Raw genomic sequence first — 18,255 nt, forward strand, 5'->3', positions numbered from 1 at the left:
CTGTCTAAAGTAGGTAGAAGTAAGGACTTGATAGGTTTTGAAAACTGCCCTGTTTCTTTTCATGTAAGGATGTAGATATTGTCTTTGAGTTGTTAGATAGGAGTATGAGGGTGAATTATAACAAATTTAGAGCGTTCCTCCCCCCCCCCCTCCCCCCTTCTTAAATTTGCTCTCACAGAGGTGCATACAAATGTTGCTCACTGGCTCAGCTCTGGGCATTGGTGGCTCCCTTTGGAGCCGTCTGGTGCATGGCCCTTTTCTGACTTGGAGCCAGTCAGGACTTGTCAGAGACTTCTGGATTCTGCTCACAAAGGCCACTCCTGCAGCCACTCTGCTAGCAAAACCTTTCCACATAAACTCAGTACACTGTCTTAGTGCAGTGCTATCTCCCAGATTTGGCAATATCTAAGTAAATTATTTTATCTGCCCCCTTAGCTCTTCTACGTTGGTGTCTTTGTAGCACATGGCCTTAAAGATGTGTTCCTCTGTTTTTTTGTTGGGTTTCATGTTCCCTGGTTTAGAACCTGTCTTAAATTTGGATGCAGTGTAGTGTCCTTATTCATATTTGATTCCTGTGTCATACACAGAGCAGGACTTACTCCGTTTTTGAGCTAAGTCTGTTCCATGCAGTTGCCTCCTTGTATTGTATAGCTTGCCAGCCCACTTTACTACCACTAGAAAAACTGAGTGATTATCTAGTGATAACGAGATATGTGGGGGAAGTTGAATGGTAGATGAGATAAGAAACACCTGAAATGTATATTGGTACCAGATGTAGAATAGAACAAATTTTTTTTGTGGGGGTGAGAGATGTGATATTAGAGCATCAGGTGAATAGCTGTAAGTCATAAAATAAACATTGTGGGTATGTATCCATGATTATCTGATGTTCCTAGCATTTGCAAGGCAAGCACAAAGGTAATGCCTGAATTGGTTCACCTTTATACTGCAGTCTACCTGAGTCCTAGTGTGATTTCGCTAGGGAAATTCTAGGGGGGCATTTTGTATATAGGTTAAAGAAATGTAGAACTGAAACAGACAAATATGATTTTGTTGAATTCAGCGAAACTGATAGTTTATTCTGCACGGTGATCTTGTTTAAAAAAACAGGCATGTTTTTTCTTACTGGGCATGTTTTGAAAAATAAATAAATTTAGATTTCATGTATATTATGAAAGCAGACGTTTTAAAATCAGATTTTTAACTGCTTTTTATTTCTTTTTAATATTTGAAAGATTTCAAACAAGTAGAGCAACAGAAAAGACAGAATTTGGAGTTTTAATTTCGTTGTACAGTTCAGAGCAAGTAAAAATGGTACATTAGAGCACAGTCTAAACTCTATCAGTTTAATAAAGCGCGAGTTTAGAGCTCGTAGAGAGGTTATATATGATCCAGTTTAGATGTATTACAGAGGTGATGTCAAGGTGAAAACAGACTTACGGAATGGTTGGAAATCATTGATATTCTGACTCTGAGGCTGTAAGTGGCACTGTGACAGATGGAGTCTTTGTCAAGGAAGAAAAACGGCAGCTCTGGAACATCATAGATGTTTTTGCTGAGCGGCTCAGCACACAGGCTGTGACCTTCTAGTGTTCAGGAGTTCCTGGTGTGCTTTAGTAAATTATCCTCTACTTTTATTCACTACAAGCAGATAAATAGTAGTTGTAATTCAGTGCAATTTGGGATATTCCATAAGCTTGCTTTATAAAAGATTTTAAGTAATGTTTGAAGGTTGCATACCAATTCTCCTTGAACACCCCAAAACAGCTTTTAACTAAGCATGTGTGTTAATAATTAAAGGCACGTGTCTGTGTGTGTATATATACAGCTGCTAGTACAGCACTTAATGTTAAAATAATATACAAACTGTGAATTCTTTGTAATATGTTTTTAAACTACAGAGAGAAACAGTAAACCCAACAGTTTCAATTTTTACATTCTGTTTGTAGTGTCTGTATCTGTGATTTTCTTCAGGAAAATACAGAATTTTAAGATGTATTGAAGAAGCTGTTTCTGGTTAGTTTAGAGGAGACAAATATGGTTGATAAATTCCGTCTCATTTGTGAGTTCATGTTTTCCTTCTTTGATTTAAAAAAAAAACAAAACAAAAACAAACAAACAAACAAAAACAGGTATTTTTAGCAGTTGTCAGCATCTGATTCTGTATACTGTTGTTATGGTTTTGTCTGTTTTGTAACCTGCTTCACTTAAATGTGTGGGGTTGCATCAGTACCCACAGAATGAGGGTTCACCTTTATCTGTGGAGTAATTAATTAATTAAAAATGTGCCAAGTAGTGAAAGTTAAGCTTTGATATCCTATACTTAAGATACATGCACATTTGTCTAATATAAATAGTTATATATCAGAATCATATATTTCATATGTACAATAGATGTGGATGTCTTAGAATCTGTTTTCGCAGTTAATCACTTGAATTAAGATTGGTTTCTAACACTTCTCTATAATCTTAGCGTCCATATGCACTTGGTAGACACTAATAAATTTACTGATCTCAGTTGAAGTAGTATATAGTCTTGAGAGCCTGTGACATCTTGTAGAGGAAATGCTCAATTGGACAGCAAACCTGTATTATAGGGTAGTACGTTACTGTTAAACGTGCAGGCATTACACAACTGTAACCTGCCAGCAGTACTCTTTAGTCTACCTGATGATTGTTAAAATTATAGAAAACAGTCACTGCTCATAACAGAAGAAAATGACCTAGCACTTTTAAGGGTTAAGGTTATTCTATTCAAGTTTTTCTTTCAACCTCTGAAGGTTGTACAACCTTAGCTCCTGAAGATAAGCCCACTATAATTAACTGTGTTTCTATCTATTCTGTTCCGGTCATTATGAGATAGAGCATATATGGTGTTTTTGCAGAAAGATGATTGTAACTGAAATCGAAGTGCTTTTGATAGTGTGTGATCCAAAATAGTCTTCATACATCTTTTTGTTAGAACATGATCATGCACAAGTGAGAGTAAGACAGCCTCATACAATATGTGCCTGGAAGTTTATATTATATAAATATATCTAATATTTATGTATGCTTCATTGGGTTAAAAAATGGCTAGGTGGCCAGGCTCAAAGAGTCGTGGTGAATGGAGCCAAATCCAGTCAGAGGCTGGTAGCTAGTGGTGTCCCCCAGGGCTCAGTACTGGGGCCAGTTCTCTTCAGTATCTACATCAATGATCTGGATGAGGAGTTGGAGCGCACCCTCAGTTGGTTTGCAGACAATGCCAAGGTAGGAGTGAGTGTTGATCTGCTCGAGGACAGGAAGGCTCTGCAGAGGGATCTGGGTAGGCTGCACCGACGGACCAAGGCCAGCTGTATGAAGTTCAGCAAGGCCAAACGCCAGTTTTTTTTTTTGTTTGTTTGTTTGTTTTTTTTTTTTGCACCTGGGGCACAACAGTCCCTTGCATGCTACAGGCTGAAGAGTGACTGGAAAGCTGCCAGTTGAAAAGGGACCTGGGGTATTGGTGGAAAATGGGTTCAGTATGAGCCATCAGTATGCTCAGGTGTCCAAGAAGGCAAATATCATTCTGACTTGTATCAGGAATAGTGTGGTTGGCAGGACTAGGGAATTGATTGTCCCACCTGTCAGCTCTGAAGCCACACATTGAGTACAGCATTCAGCTCTGGGGGTCCACAGTCTAAGAAGAGTTCTTAGAATGAGTCCAGAGGAGGGCCACGAAGATGATCAAGGGGCTGGAGCACCTCTCCTACAAAGATGGGCCGAGGGAGTTGGGGTTCTTTAGCCTGGAGAAGAGAAGGTGCCAGGGAGACTTTATAGTGTCTTTTCAATACGTAAAAGGAGCCTACAGGAAAGCTGGGGAGGGACTCTTTATCAAAGGGTGTAGTGATAGGACTAAGGGGAATGGTTTTAAACTGAAAGAAATTTAGATTAGACATGAGAAAGAAGTTCTTTACTCTGCGGGTAGTGAGGCACTGGGACAGGCTGCCCAGAGAAGCTGTGGATGTCCCATGCTAGAAGGGTTCAAGGCCAGGTTGGATGGGGCTTTGGGCAGCCTGGTCTAGTGGGGAGGTGTCCCTGTCCATGGCAATGGGGGGGTGGTGGAATTACATGATGTCTGAAGTCCTTTCCAACCCTAACTATTCTGTGGTGCAGTGTTTCAGTATTTGTCTTGTAGAGCTGTGTATCTTTAGAAGTGAGAGAAATGGAAGGAAAAGTAATGCTATATGTTATATTCCTTCTGCTCACAAAGCTCTCAATGGCATAAATGCTTGTTAACTGAAAAAGAGCTGGAGCCCATGTGAAGTGTTTAAACTTCTATGTTTTCAACTACTTACCATGTTCATTATGCCAGCTATCCTGATGCTGTTCTTGGGATGCACGATGATGATTTGATCTGACTAGCTCCAGAGATGGTTAAGGCCATTTTCAGACATTTCATTATTTCTTCTCAAATTTTTAGTGGTGTCTTGTGCCTTTTTGTGCGTTTTTGGTGTTTTGATGGCCAGCTTATGTATAAAATGATTTGTTTAATGCTCTCAAGATAAAACAAGAAAATAAATTACAACTTACTTTCATTAATTCCAAAGGAGCTCTTTATGCAGTTTTGGTATACTAAAAATGACTAATTGGCTGTTTGTCTTTATGGAATTAGAGTTTTGGAATGTTTGTTTTTTGTTTTTCATATTTTTTCAACTACCTACCAAACAGCAGCAAACTGTTTTTTTTTGTTTGTTTGTTTTTACTGCATGTTGATAACACATTGGAGCTAACTTTATTGTGGCAGTATGGGAACAATATTTTATTTGTAGCATTTCATTTAAAAAACAACTGAGAGAAGTGGGAAAAAAACAGTGGAGCATATTACTGATTTCAATAGTTTTCAAGTGAACTCAAAACAGTCTTGATAATTGTGGAGCTAGTGGTGTAAACAGGGTGCTTTTTATCTATAGGGCAGCTTATATCCCACAAAACCAAAATATGATAGCATTTAGATACATACAGAGAAAAATACCTTTTGTAATGTTTTAGTCTTTTTGTGGTCAGCACTAAGTAAGTAATTGCATTCATCATTCATCTTTTTGTGCACTAACATGTTTTGCATAACAGATATGTACAGTTTATACTTATATGTACTGCTATTGATTTTGCTGGATTGTTTTACTTGGTTTCAGGATAATTTTTCATGTTGATGCAAAAGAATTGAATCTCTATTCATGTCAGAATTCTAACTTCTGTTCATGTTTGTTCATTAGATCAATTTAGAAAAGATTTTTTAGTAATGTGTATTATTCCTAGTATTAACTGGTATACAACTCTGGACATGGAAGTATAGTTTATGGTCCAAGTGATACTCAATTTTCATTAGATATTCCTACAGTTTTACAGAGAAGTAGAACTCCTTTGTCTCCTTAGCGCTCATTGTTAATGCACCCTTGAAAGAAAAATCAATGCTGAGAGAACCCATGCAATAAGTAAAGAAATAAATTTGGTAAAACGAAGTATTGCCCGTAATGTTAACAAAATATTTTACAGTATTGCTGTACTTGAGCAGTGAAACCGGGAGGACATAGTAGTGAAAGGTCGAGGAAAAATGAGAGGACGAACAAACGATGCAAAAAGAAAGTGACACTGAGGTCTTGGTTTAATACATATGTATTCCAGGTTGATGGCTGATTTCATTAGCAAATCTCATTGTTATGCAATGTCTGTTCTTCTGCAGCAAAATGAATATTGTATTCTCAGAGGCTGTGTGTGTGTGTATGTGATGTTGTGGTGATAGATAAATTAAAGAATACGTATTTTTAGTTATTCTGATCTTTTAAAATTTACAAAAAATACCCTTATATTTTAAAATAGTTTTATATTTCAGTTTTCCAATAACCTGGTAACGGTAATTTTAATGGGAAATAGCAGTGTTCTCTCCCCTCCCCTTTCTCTGTGCATTTCTTTGCCATGTTTGCAACCCATGTGATCTTTTCCTGAAAATAACTAAATAACAATTAATACTAAGCTTACCATGTCAAAAAAAGAAAAAGTTTAACTGTTGCTCTCTGTACTGCTTTTTTAAAATATCTGATAGTAACATGTGGAACATTGAAATAAACATAATCTCAGTAAAATCTCAGCAGACATGATTCTTAATAATTTCCAGTATATTCCGTAAAAATATTGAAGTGAACTGTGCTTATCATAAGATGAATCAGCTGTAATATGAAATGACATGTTTTAGTATACTGGAGGACAACAGGATCCTTAAGATGTATGCTTTAGTTTCTTTTGGTAGTGAACAAGCTACTCTGTATCTTTTAATAAGACATTTTGATATACACTATGCAAAAGGAGAGAGCACATGAGAAGGCATTGGTACAGGAAAATTCAAATACACTGAGATTATTTAATTCAGGTATTTATGTGCTTTCAGAATTTATTCTGTATGTAGCTTTGTGGGGTCAAAATTCAGCAGAAAATGTATGAAATGCTACTGAAATAGAATTGGGGAATTTTGAATAGTTTTGTGACTAGTTCTGGGTAATGAACCATCATGAAGAAGTCTTTTGGGTACCATAGTAATGTAAAGAAGAGGCTGCAATTTCTTTTTTTTTTTTTTTTTTTTTTTTTGAATGCCTTTTATATGCATTCGAGCAATTCTGTTCTTACTTACTTATTTTAGAGATGATTAGTAATGCTATAACATGGCTGGCTCTTTGTGAGTGGTAGTTCAGTAACTGCTGTGTTTATTCCAGGATACCATTTTAGAAATCAGATTGCTAGATGAAGTGTCTGTGTGTTCAGTAAATAATGAGAATGGAATGGTACTTTAAATGAAGCAAAATCATGAGCAATAGACTGATATGTGTGACCAGAATATGGAGGAGGTAGAACAAAGAGAAAGTTGCTACCCTTCCTTTCCCCTTGGGAAGGGGAACCCCTTCCTCACCCTTTGCCTTGGTAGGGCTGTAACCAGCATAAAAATGCATCAGCTGATGGGTTTTAAAAGACGGTTTGGTGTGTTTTTTCTTGGTAGTAAGAAACTAATTGAAATGAGATGATGATCCATCTCCTGCTGCATCTTGATGTTTGCCATTGTAGAGAACAATGTCAATGTCTGGTGTTACCCCATGTAATAATGGCACCCAAGTGTACTTTTTCTTAGTAGCATATGTGGGGAACAATGATATGGAGGCTTGTGAATGCGGTTAGAATCTAACTCCTAAGACTTGCTTTGGTACGCGATAACGTGAATGGCTCTTCGGTGTAAAATGTGGTTGAGACTTGGCACGGGGCAGGTAGGATGAGGAAAGATTTCGTCTTCCTTCTTTCTGTAGCTTAGTTGGAGATTACTTTTATTAACTCCTTAAGTTTTCTTGAGGAGGAAGATGATTTAGAAGTTCTGGTGCCACGCCCCAGAAAACAATTTCTGAAAGTAATGAATTGTCCTGTTTGCCCTGTCATGTGTATTACTCACTCATCCATACAACAACTGTCGAAGGATTCTGGCTAAAATTGCCAGAAGCAAAACATAGACCAATACGGTATGTGGAACCTTCAGAAATCAATTTATTGATTTAATGCATTACAGAGATGACTGCAGGGAGTTCCTGTTCTCCAAAGCTATTGCTGCAGATTGAATTTACAGATGATACTGAATTTAGGTGTTGTTTTTATGTTCATAAACATCCACTGTTTTAAATATGCTTCTGTTTTAAAGTTATCTGTAATTATCTGTAATTAATCCGTACCCTGGATCCAGGGTATGATGCAAAATGCAGATCTCTGGCTTTATTGGCATTCAGTATAGGTTGCGTAGAGATTACCTGTTCTTCTTTCAGGTGAACATAAGCAACATTCATTGCATAGCTGTTTTTACTTTTCATTATCAAAGGATAAGCTATGGTGTTTTAAATCAAAACTTGTGTTGAAATAGAGCTACTAGAATGACATGGGTAGTTATAGATAGACTCATATTTCTTTTGGAGTTGATATTTGTTTGATACAGTTTTGACATGATTCTTGTAGTTTGTAGCAGTACGATTTCTAACTTTTTGAAATCTCTTCGACAGGAGACATAGCTTCCACGAAAGGAGACACAGTTCTGCAAAAAGTTCTTAATGTTACTTATTAAAACAAACAAAAAACCCCAACCAAACAAAAAACAGCAAAAGGATTTTGTATTCTTTTTATGACCACAGAATTAATTCCTGTTCTGTGTGTGTGTGTGTGTATACATATATACATATAAGTGTGTGTGTGTATACATATATATATATATATATGTATGTACATGTTCTTTTCTTGAGCTTATTTTTAACATTATTATTAGAAACTTCTTGATCTGTTCCTGGCTTTGTTTCCTCAGACATGTTATGTTGCTGTTTTCCATAGTTTTTCGTTCATGCTGCTAAGAGGGAAAGATAATTAATGTTCAGTTTTGTGCATTTCCCCTAGTATATAAATAATCTTTTATCTTACAGCACGCTACCATTCAAGCCCTTGTGCTGTTGCTCTAGGGGTACTTCAGCAGTTTTCATTGTATCCACCTGCTGTACAATAAATTGACTCAATTTATCCCTTAGATAAGTTCTGTCTCCTGTCAGTTGTCCAAATAGTTTATTCCAGTTGCTCAGAGATAGCAAGCCTTTTCTTCCATTTCTTTCATTAGTCAAGGTGGTTTTGGGTGGGTGGGTGTTGTTTCTTTGTTTGGGCTGCAGGTCTTTTTTTTTTTTTTTTTTTTTCCCTAGTATCCTAGGCCCCCTTCAGTTCCACTGTGAAAATCTTTTTTTTTTTTTTTTTTTTTTTTTTTTTTTAACTGGAGATTCTTGAAGTTACCTTTTTTTTTTTTTTTTTTTTTTTGAAGTTTCTGGGTAGGGAACCTCCCCTTCCCCCACTGGATCATTGCAATATGCATAGTCTGTGTGTGATGAATTTTTGGGGGGAGGCAGCTTAGGAAAAAAGGTGTTAAGGTACTTCTCTTTCAAAATCATATTCAGTTAATTTTGATAATTTCTCAATATTATTGGCAGATTTTACTTTAATTTTTTATTTGAGATCAGTGCTGAAATGCTTACACAGTGATTTGCATTTGTTTTTCTCAGTTTCAGATTCAGTTGTGATTCAGGTTATCATTTCAGAGCATTTTCTCATACCAAAACAACTTTGTGAGCAGGTTTAATTGCATGCGTATGTGTACATAAGGACAACTTAAGGGAAAATAAATTGCAACTGTGGCTTGGCTTAGAAAAGAAAACAATGAAGTACAGCATTGACAGCTATCTAATATTGCGGAAAAACATTCTTTCATGATTCAGAGTTATTTTTACATTTTCTGATGCCTTGTCAACTTACGTAATTAAAATACACACGTTTTATTAAAACTATGTATCTCACCTAGGCTGATTTTTGCTTCTGTGAGCATGCGTGTTTACTGTTGATCCAAGTGCTCCACCTGCCTTTCAGTTTGTTTACCAGGAAATCAAGATGTGTAAACTGCAGGAAGTACTATTTGACCCTCTCCGACAGTATCTCATTACAATAATTGCTAATCTCTGAGTAAGACAGCCATGTTTTGTGTGTAACACAGAGGGAGGTTGTGGTAGATTATAGATGCTTCTTGAAGTACAGCTTTGTAAATGCTTGCTTGCATTTTGTTTTCAGGGTAGCTTTTGCCACTAAACATCTGACAACCTTTGGGCTCAGCAAAGCTCGAGCACAATAGCTTATGTTCTTTTCTTCCTTCCGTGACCGAGGGGAAAAAAAACACCACCACCAACAAAAAAACCTACGGCTTGTTTTGGAGTGCTGTCATTGCTCTTTAGCGACAGGATAATGGCTACTTCCTGATTAAATCACTCTCCACAGTAAGCTGTTAATATTCTGTATCTGTTCTTCTCTATTGCCAAGTTTTAAGTGCTTTTCTTCTGTGCTTCCGTCCCCCTTTCTTCCCCCCCATTTAATAGTTTGAAATGTTTACAGATTGAAGAAAGAATATTTAGAGTTGTAACTTAAAAATTTTCAGTCTAAGACAACTATTGCTGTTTCGTAATGCTTATCTGACAGTAGTGATGAGAAAATATACCTGATTTGCATGAGATTTTTAAAAAGAAAAAGCATTAAAGTCAGTTTTGGTGTTGAAAAATAACTGGCATTAACTTTGAAAAATCCCAACATTCATTGGACAAACACAGAGACATAAAATTCATATGTGTCATGCATATTCATAGTTTGTTTTTATCATTTGCAGAAGTGTTTCATGTCTAACATAAACCTAGTTTTTGAATAAAACAATCTTTTGGTCTCCTTTTTTGATTGTATAAGAAATGTTTTAATGTTTGGCATTCATTAGAACTGATGGATTTTTCCTTCAAGTAATTTCTCTTTTTTGCTGATGAGGACTAGGTGGGTGTGTGACAGCTTTCACTCTGTGTACAGGTCCAGTTGTATTTTGCTTTGGAGTATTCATCTAAGAGACTTAATATTGTAAAGTGATAGTTACAGTACAGCTGTGTTATTCTGCTTTGTTAAGTGGGTCAAAATGATTTTAAGGCTGGTCTTATTTTATAAGAGTGTTAATGGCATAGAATTTTTCATAGAGTTCTGGGTACTGCGGTACTCTTTCAGAAGCTCTATATTAAAAATATGAATTCCTGTTTTTGTTTTTTCATCAAAGTTTTGAAAGGTGCTAAGGCAAATTTTGCACTTGCGGATTACGTGCCAAAATAATATTGTGCTCTTGATACTAAAGATTTCTTGTCCATCAAAACATGCCATATCATCCTCCATAGGGTTTGCACTCCTGTGGTGCCTAGACAGCTTTTTTTTTTTTTTTTTTATACCCCTGGACAGTTCTTACCAATGTCCCACAATTCTGATGTTGCAAAAACATCTCCCTTGTTTCTCCTAATCTTTTAGTGCACTCTGTGACTATAGATCCTCATAAATGTTAAGTATGGTGTCTCATGGCTGAATTGGTTGGCTCAAAGCTTCATGCTTCCTTTCTGGACAAAACCGGATTCCTGTGGGACAGGAGGGACAGCCCTGATGGCTGCTGGAGCTGCTGGTTCGTGGGCTGCCTTTCTGTGTAGAGGGAAGCACAGGGAACAGACACTCTGAGACAGGGATAGAGTTGCTCGTGTTACATGTGGAAGGACAGATCCTGACCTGGGCTGCAGCCATAGGCCCTGGCTACCTTTTGTTGCCATCCTATTGAGGTGAACGCTGTGTGGCAGGAGTTAGTGCTGCTTTGGCTGCGTTCTGCCTTATTCCTGCCAAAGAGCTGCAGTCTTACCTGTTATTCCAATGTGTCCATGATGTCCTGGCTTACAACTAAAGTGTGCCTTCAAATTTTGAAAGAATGGTTTATGGGAATACTGTGTATCATTATTTGTCTGTAAGTGATTGCCAAGCTTTGCCAAGAAATAACAATTGATATAGCTAAAATGGTCTTCTGTATTTTAACTCTTTAATAATGGAGGAAAATTGAATGTTTAGCATTCGCATTTGTTAGGTGCCTGAAATCTAGTACTTCTCTTTTTGTAGATGGCAATATAGGTGGTTTACTGTCTTCTCCAGTATGTAGAGTCAAAAATATGATGTCAGGTGTTTTTTTTTTTGTTTCTAGCCACTTCCTTTAAGTGTGTAAATAGCATGAAAATGCCAGATTTTTATCTGCATAATTTGTAAGAATTGTATTGTGAGTGGGGCTGGTAAAGGATAGTCTACTGACATGGTAATAGCTGCTGCGGCTTCTGTTGAGGCTTGTTTTTATTTCTTTGTACTTTAAGAACTTGTTATTACTCCTTCTAGTTATTCTGTTTAGGTAAACTTGAGTGGGCTTGTTTTTGCGTAAATGCTTCGGTGCATTTCAAGATCTTAGTGCCTTAAAAGGGGAAGAAACAATGAAAAAATAGCTGAAGAAGAACATTTTGGAAATGAGGGTGGATACCAATGATGAAGTGTATTTAAATGTATATATGAAGTTGTATTACAGACTACTTCCTTCTAAGACTGGTTCTGGAATCCTGAAGAACTACGTGCACAGAACAACATGTAAATGCAGATACCATTTCTCTGTGTCTCAGCCTTGCTGCCTCAGTCTGTTACTGGGAACCATTGCATTCCTGTTAGATGACACCAAAGGTGCCATAAGTGTGTAAAATTGAGGAATTAGCATGCCTCAGTGACAATTTTATTAGTCAAGGTGCCAAAACTCACTTAATGGCATGAGAAGCATATACATCTCATCACTGTCGTGTGGTAAAGGGGTAAAGTTATTCTGTAACTTGCATTGAAGAACTAAAGGTACAATTTTGAATTTTGTGCTCGCACGCTCTCAGTAATGAAATTTGGTGCTATTCTAAAACAAAGTCAAAGCCCTTGTAAGGCCTAAGGCTATTCAAAAGATTTGATTCTGTTTCTGGAACTCTGACTTGGTATATGAGAACTCATCGGAGAATGCTGGTTGTTTTAGTTCTAGCAGTTTTTAGGGATAAAGTATCTTGCCCTTCCTGTTTGTTTGACTACATGATGTATTGTGTAGTCTGTAAGTTTAGGACTGCAGGACAAAAGGTATCCTGTTCTGTGTCTTTATTCTTTGAAAGATTTACAGAGGAGCATCCACAAATTTATCCATTTTGTTTACTTTGACTTCTGTGGAGTTCACGTACGCTGACAGATACCTGAGTTTGCAGTGCAAAACATTATTTCTTTCCAGAAGAATTGAGTTGTGGGGGCCTCTTTTCCTTATGTTATGTGTTTGGATTTCTCTGCCCGCTCGTTTTCCAAACATAAAGCAGAAGAATAACAGGTGGGCAAAATATGGTGCTTGTGGTGAGTTTTTTTGAAAGCTTTTCTGTATGTGTATGTTAGAGCAGATGCGTAGTTTTCATGAAGTTATCCTTTGTGTTAGTGCCTTTTACCATTCTTCAGAGATGATAAGCAAGGTTCAATTAGGGAAATACTGGCATGTTTGACACAAGCATGAATTTCAATACTCTTATTTTTATTAATGCCCAGGTGTACCTGTGGCAGCTTTTGACATCAAAGATTCAGCAGGATGTTTCCTCAGTAAATTTTCTTTAAGCTCTGTTGGTTCCTGTACTTGGAGCTGAGCCTGGATTTAGAGCTTGAGTAGAAGTAGAACTGGGGGTGGAGGAATGTGGTAGAGTGATCCAGAGGTCGGGTGTTTTGCAACAGAGATAAACTGGAACTAAGTTTTTAAGCAAGCCACCAGAAGTTGCTGAAAAATGATTCCCAAAGAAATCTCTCCCAGAAGTTCTCTAAAGAAGCCTGGTTAACTGCTGCGGTGACTCCTGTGCATCTGTCAGCTGTCCCTGTTTGCTGCATTCTGTCATAGGCAAGGTCAAAAACCTGTAGTAGGCTTTGTGGAGTCCGATTATGTGTGTGATTTTTTTACTTGTCTTCAATTTTGTTTAAAAATGGGTTATTTTGTAATTAGTGCTCCTTCCACTTGTTACTTATTTACCATTATATGCAAGAAATTCTACTTTATTCTAACCAAGATACAATTTTAATTTTTAAACTGTTATATCCTCCTTTACTTCTTTCTGCCTTGTCCAGAAAGATATAGTGGACAAAATCATAAGGCAGTGCTGTCCTAAACCCCTGGTATGTCAGCTACTGTTAGGTGTTAATAGTTAAATTTTAATTGTTCTTCTTCCTTCTAACCACACTCAATGATAGCATTTACCAGCTAAAAATACTGGCTGCAGGATACTCTTATTTCATCAGTCCTGAACAAAACTTGTTGGAGTGCCCCATGAATGGATTAGGTGAGTTTGGAAGTATGGTATTCTTTCACACTTAAAATTAGGAGTAGGGACTTAGAGGGAAGAGTGATTCTTCTCTGTTTTTTTGCAGCATAAATGGTATTCAGGTTTTCTCTGCTGAAGTGTAAAATACTGGAGGAAAAATTAGAATGTAAGATGTAGAGGAAAGATGAACTTTTTCATTAGGCATCTGCAAAATACTACTCATCAGTCCTCTTTCTCTGCTTCTATTAATATTTTTTAACCTGGGACCTTGATGTTCATAGTACAGGGAGCAACACACAACTGTATTTGTAAGAGACGAAATGTAATTCTTTGAGTCCCTACCATAAATTATGATATCATGTCAAGGAATGCGTTGTAAATTCACCCCTGGGTCAGAGTTACTTAACGGAGAAGCAGGCTTACTCTAAGAAGGAAGCCCATAGGAGGAATACATGCATATTCATAGATTTAAATCAAAGTTACCTGGTTTGTAAAAAGCAATGATACAAGTGTTGTCTATAGGTCTTGCCAAGAAGAGAAGTAATGCATTGTTTTTTAAGCTTAGTTTCCAAAATCACCTGATTTTCATGTTACTGGGTAAATTGGGCACACATTTGTTGTGTAGCTAAAAATTAGAGGAACTACTATATTTGATACCATATTTTTGAACACATACAATAAAAAGGAATAAAAATCAGGCTTACTAATGCCTGAAATGCTACAAATGATCTTTATGCTTCTTCATCTTAACATTCTGATTTTTGCAGTGATCCCCAGAAACACAATTTTTGTTGGGTAGAGCTAATTAATAACTTTTTATTTTTAAGAAAATAGAACCAAAACACAAAACCACAAAAAACAACAGACCAAACCATGTTTAGTGAACTTGCTCACTTGAAATTTATTTTCTGTGGTTCTTCAACACTTACTTTCTTTGTTCACACTACTATTGACATAGGATTTTGATGTTGATACCTGTTAGCTCTCTATTTCAGGTCTATCTGGAGAAAGAATCTTTTGTTATATATTTAGAAAATGTAATGTGTATCAGTTCAGAAATATTGAATAATAGTTTACTTTTGAAAATTACCTATATATACAGTTTGCTCAACGTCTTCACAAACTTTAGTATAAATTACTATCAACCTCTCTTCTGCAAAACAAGATACCATAACACTAGAATCTAATGCAGAACAGATTATCTAAGTCTCACAATCAGGATTTAAAAAAAAAATGTTTATGCGAGGAATGGAACATTGCCTTCTTTACATATAAACTGAAAATGTGCTTAAGGTGAACTGTCTTACACAAAAATACAGTTCTTAAAAAGTGATGTTCATCCCAAGTCAGTATAAAATGCTGAACAAGAGGTTTGTTAAAACATCAAAGAGGTCTGTTAAAACATCAGTTCTGAAATAATGATGTTATTTTTTTTTATTATTATGACAGCCTCTGCAGTCCTCACAGGGTTGAGATTCTGCATCCAGTTAAGGTGGTGCCAATATTTACTTGCTTTTTCAAATCTGCATAGCAGTGTTGAAATACGAATGTGTCAAAAAATATCATCTCTATTTTTATCTGTGATCCTTAACGTTGTCTCCTCAGAACTTCCACGTATCATCCTCCTCCTAGTATCTAAAGCATGAGTGCTAATCTTCCTAACCTGGAAAAGTTGTACAGCTGCTCAATTGGCAGACGTAAATTATATGATGAGTCCTTTTCTTGCCACCTAATTGAGTTTACCTTGTCATAGTCTAAATGTGTAAAAGATGGAGTAAAAGCAAATGCATTTTTGAAATGACATATTTTATTCTGAATCTATTTAAAATGCCCGTTGTATGTTACCAAAATAATGGAATGGCCACTGATTCCATGTTAAGTTTCCATTTTCACTGAGCCAGATCTCATTCATTTAGGCCAATCTTAGGGAGCTGCATTTGATTTAGGTCGTTTTTAGTATGTTGACTTAGGTAGGTAAGGGCTGTTAAAACAAATGTTTGCAGAATTGTGATGTGGTATATTTGTGTTATTACAGTTATCATTGCTGCTAAGGATTCTTATGCAGTAAACAGTGAGTTGTTACATCAATGATCAAATTTGGCCTGATATTACGGGGGGGGGGTGGGTCGGAGCTGTAAAGGCTTCAGGGCATGGTGCAGGAATGCACCATGTGCCTTGCACAGCATAGCTATCTAACAATAATACATAAAGGTTATTTGTGGAGTTTCTTTGTGGTTAATACGATACTAAAGAAACGTAAGACAAACCTGCTGTTAATTTACTAGAAATAAAACTGTTAGTGTTTCCTTCCTTAATTTTATGTGAATTGCTCAAAGAAAATTATCAAAGGTCACATAATTATACTGAAGATGTCTTTAAGATTTGTACAGCATTCAAGACATGAAGTGAATCTCACTAACTTTATCAGCAGTTTCATTTGAGTTTAAAGACCTCAGGTGCCTAAAACACATTAGTAGTAGTAGACTGCACATTGTGAGTTTTATGAGTGGACCTTGTCATTAGAACTGGGAACATCACTGTGTGCCTTTTGCATCTGCAGCTTGTATATAATGTACTGCACCCATTCCTGTAGCCGCTACTCTTCCTTCTCTGAGAGTCTTTGGTCAGGATGGTACTTTGTTGTATTTTTTGGCATACCACTGCTTTTATATTTTTGTTTGTCTTTGGTTCTGTGTCCTTTGTGACATGGTAGTGCAGAACCCACAGGTGCTGCTTGGCATGCTTGCTCACCGCCTGGCCAGCACTCTCACTCTGCACTGCATTGACCCTCTTTGTGCTGACCTGTTAGGGTTCTGCCCAACTACAAAGGGTAAGAGTTAGATTTTCAATTTTAGTTCATACAACGGAGCTACGTTCCGAATTTGTGATGAACTTGGCTGTGCTGGAGTGTCTGTTCTGAGAGAGGCTGATGTGCTTCCCTTACACAGCTGTAAAATCTTTAAGCATTTACAACACGTGTTGATTCTAGAAGTAGCCACGGACTGGTGATACCTTGTAAAAATGACCAAATACCTTGCTCTGTTGGCAAGGTAACGCTGAGTGCTGTGGGAGTCTGCTCCTGGTTGCTGTCAAATAGTTGTTATAAATTTCACTTGGATGTTGAAGAAGTCCAAAGTTTATTTTTACTTTTGCACTTTCAACTTTTTGACTGTGTTCAAGGTAATAGTTAAAATAACGAAGTAATATATAAGTGTGTAGAGGCTAAACTGGAAGTTTTAAGTGTGTGCATCTACTTTTTGGATGTTTTTCAATACTAGCTTCATAGTATTTGGGCATCCAACTGATGTTGACAGGATACTGTTATATCGATGATCACATCCATTCAAGGGAGTTACTTTTTAATACATACTTAAGAGCGTATGTATTTTTTCTATGGTAGTGTACATTTCAGCAGAGGTTTTGAGCATGGAATTGGTAGGTAATTCAGTTTTTAAAAATTTCAGCTCATTAAATGTGAAAATAATTTAGTTGGTGCTTCCCGTTGTAGAACTTCAGCTATGTTTAGTATTCTATGTTTATGAAAAAGTCTCTGTTTATCAGTAATGTTTTTCCTGTTTCTTTTTTTTAATCAGATTTTTGTTTTCTAGTGAAAAGCTGCTAATGCTTTTAGAGAGATTGCCTTCTGTTTTCACTGAGTAAAGTTGCATTCATAAATATTATTCACCATGGTGAACTTTGGGAAAATAACTGGAGTTTCAAGCAAGGCATTTAGAAGGACTGACACAAATCACTATGTGTGGAAGAGAATAATAATAAAAAGAATCAGTTTTACTTACTCAGTTTCTCGTTTACAAATATAAGTGTTTAAAAAGCAATCATGAAACTTTACCATAAGTATTGACTGGCAAAATACAGTAAAATGTAGTAAATGTTTAATATATGCTCTCAAGCTTAAAAAGAATACAGATCTGTTGTAGCTGGTATGAGCTCTTTAGCCATAGAACATATTAGGTCTACAGTGTAATTATTGCTGATCCTGATTAATGGCTCTCAGGGATTATCTTTTTTGGTTTCAACCATCTGCTGTGGTTTAGTGTAATAAACTAACTAAACAGAAATAAGGTTTGACTTAATTTGAAAGCAAAAATACATGTATCTAGGAAGAGTTTCATTTCTTCATCTCAAAATTTAACAAATACCAATATTCTATTTATTCTATTTAAACTTAAACAAAAACTTAGCTGAATTAAAGGTTGAAATTGCAATCCCTAAAGAAAACACCTCCCCATCAAACAAACAAGAGTCCCTGTCCACCCCAAATCCAAAAAACACAACATTATAGAAAACCAAAACCCCTACAAACTAATACCAAACATTAAAAGAGCAGCTTTTATTATTTTTGTTCTCCAGTCTTAATTGGTGCTGTATTGCCAGTTCAGAGAGGTAGCTTATGTTGGTTAAAAGCCTATCAACTATAGAGACATCCATTTCTGTATTTAAAAGAAAAAAAAATCTTAATTTACCAAGCATGTCTTCCCATTTGTAG

At 36.5% G+C, this 18,255-nt stretch overlaps 1 protein-coding gene across 24 annotated transcripts in view; it reads left to right on the plus strand.

The window, feature by feature from the left end:
• BAZ2B (bromodomain adjacent to zinc finger domain 2B) overlaps window positions 1-18,255 on the plus strand; it is a 130,302-nt gene that overhangs the window by 39,123 nt on the left and 72,924 nt on the right. The window contains exon 1 of one of the 24 annotated variants that reach the window (XM_068686849.1): window positions 9,692-9,836. The exons of the other annotated variants lie outside the window; for them this stretch is intronic. The gene's annotated coding sequence lies outside the window, so the exon portion shown is untranslated. Of the gene's footprint in view, window positions 1-9,691; window positions 9,837-18,255 lie in introns of those variants that run through there. 24 annotated transcript variants of the gene reach the window in all.

This window comes from Anas acuta, chromosome 6 (assembly GCF_963932015.1).
Source record: "Anas acuta chromosome 6, bAnaAcu1.1, whole genome shotgun sequence".
Taxonomy (NCBI): Eukaryota; Metazoa; Chordata; class Aves; order Anseriformes; family Anatidae; genus Anas; species Anas acuta.